The sequence below is a fragment of the Eumetopias jubatus genome, unplaced genomic scaffold (assembly GCF_037043125.1).
Source record: "Eumetopias jubatus isolate StellerSeaLion01/CBP00866 unplaced genomic scaffold, mEumJub1_p1.0 scaffold_14, whole genome shotgun sequence".
In the NCBI taxonomy this organism is placed as follows: Eukaryota; Metazoa; Chordata; class Mammalia; order Carnivora; family Otariidae; genus Eumetopias; species Eumetopias jubatus.
The window spans coordinates 21444766-21447169 of NW_028274820.1; the positions used below are offsets into that span (position 1 = coordinate 21444766).

The 2404-nt window shown below is 38.1% G+C and overlaps 1 pseudogene; it reads right to left on the minus strand.

The window, feature by feature from the left end:
• Positions 1-241: 241 nt before the first annotated feature.
• On the minus strand, positions 242-561 carry LOC114220466 (mitochondrial import inner membrane translocase subunit TIM14 pseudogene; annotated as a pseudogene).
• Between the last annotated feature and the right edge of the window lie 1843 nt (positions 562-2404).

A 2404-nucleotide genomic window follows, 5' to 3' on the forward strand; every position in this document is an offset into this window, starting at 1 on the left:
GGAGTGGGAGAGGGAGAAGCAGGCTTCCCGCTGAGCAGGGAGCCCGATGCGGGGCCTGATCCCATGACCTGAGCCGAGGGCAGATGCTTAACAACTGAGCCACCCAGGCGCCCCTTACATTGTGCTTTTTATTTGTTCTCCTTTTCCTACACTTTTCTTTTTGTAGCTTTGAGGCATTTTATTATAAAAAGCTGGCACTCATATACATAAACTAACAAGAACTTAAGATTCATCACACACTTCATTTTTTAGCGTGAACTTCTAATAAATCTTTAGTTTTAGGGATTTTGGCTGCTATATAAGGAGCTCCTCCCTTCTCTGGGTGCTTTAAAGCATACTTCATCGATGAGCATCTCTTATTTTTCCTTTATTGGCAAGAGGACTTATGCCTAGTAATAATGCTGCTTCTCGTTTTGTCATTTTGGGTGCAAACCCACCTATATAGTAGCCACCGCGGAAGGCAGATTTTGGTAGACTTTGAAAAACTTATTTTGCTTGGGGCCCCGTTTGGTTCATGGTTGTCAGAACATAATGGCCTGCAAATCCTGCAGGAGCAACAGTCAGGCCACTGGCTCGGCTCTGGCTGTTGCTGAGTACTGGCCAGGGCTCTGGCTCGGCTCCCCAGCCTCCACCAGAAGTGCGCTTCATCCGCTCTGAAGGATGGATGGATGGATGGATGGATGGATGGATGAATTGCAGCCACAATTCCATGCCTTTGCTTACTAGTTGTGTGACCTTGGGTAAATTATTTAAACCATCTGTAAGCTGAGGATAACAATAGTATCTAATTCATAAGTTTGTTGTGAGGGTTAAATGAATTGGTACACATACCTGGCACATTATAAATAAACAATTGCTAGTGATTACTATTATTAATCCATATCTTAACTCTTTTTCCAATTAACATAAATGCCTTAAACTCTGGTCATCTCATCTCAATTGACACGGTATTGTTATCCAGTATCTTAGTTGTCATTTTTTTTAATTCTGTAAATTAGATGTTTTATTATTATTTTGTACAATGCTTGTTTAGATATACCCACATAGGTACCAAATTCTTTGCTCCCTATTCTTTTTTGCATCTTGAATCTTACTTCTCGGTTCATTTTCAGAAATTCCTTCTGGTTAGCTTTATTGCTGGTAATCCCTTTAGCTTTGTTCATCTCAAGATGACGGTATTTCACTTTTGGTCTTAGAAAAGTTTTGCTGAAACACAATTTTGAACCGAGAGTTATTTTACTTTGGCACTTTGGGTATATATGCTAATGTCTCTGGTATTTATGATCAGTTTAGAAATGATTCCTTTGTAGGTGGTATGCCATTTCTCTTTGGTTACTTTCATGGTACTTCCTCTTTCTTCAGTCTACACTTAACTGTCATGTTTCAATTTACTCTTTATTTATCTTGCGTGATTACTATTGTGCTTCCTCTATGTGTGGATTCATACCTTTCATCATTTATGGAAACATTTCAGCCAATTTCTATTCAAATATTGTCTTTCGCTTATTCTATTTCTCCTGCTGGAACTCTGATTAGACATATATATCTTCTCTGTTGCTGAACTGCTTTTCATATTCCAATCTCTTGGCTTTCCGTATTTTCATTCTAGGTAATTTCTTTAGATCTGTCTTCTAGTTGACAAGTTCTCTCTCTAGTTATACCTAATTTATATTTGATACATCATATTTTAAATTTCAATAATTATATTTTTCAATTCTAAGAAATTTTTTTTTCTTTTTCTTCAAGTCTAAGTGATTATATCTACTGGCTTCTTTATATTGTTCATGTTTTAGATACCATCTTTATTTCTTTTACATATAAAACATGGTTATTTTATATTCCGTATCTGATAATTGCAGTATCTAAAATCTATGGGGCAATAAGTCTGTTGTTCATGATTTCTGCTGATTCTCTCTCATGGCTTATTTGTATGCATAGTAATAAAAAATTGTGGATACATACTTTGTGGAGCTGAACTGGTGAGATCTTTGTTATAAAGGTGCTCTCCTTCCGAAAAGATGTATATTTGAATTTGCCAGCTACCAGGGCTCTGGCAAATTCTTTAATTTCTTGGTTTGAAGTTTCTTTGAGCATAGAGAGAGTGTAAGATTGAATTCCAGACTGGGGGGTGCATATACATGGGTTAAACATTTCAGAGGGTAACTATTCTTCTTTTTCTTTCTCTCCCCCTTCCCCCGCCAACTCCATCTAGAGCTAATGTAGAGATGGAATTCTTTTTTTTTTTTTAAATATTTTATGTACTTATTTGACAGAGAGAGACAGCAAGAGAGGGAACACAAGCAGGGGGAGTGGGAGAGGGAGAAGCAAGCTTCCCACCGAGCAGGGAGCCCAATGCGGGGCTCGATCCCAGGACCCTGGGATCATGACCTGAGCCGAAGGCAGA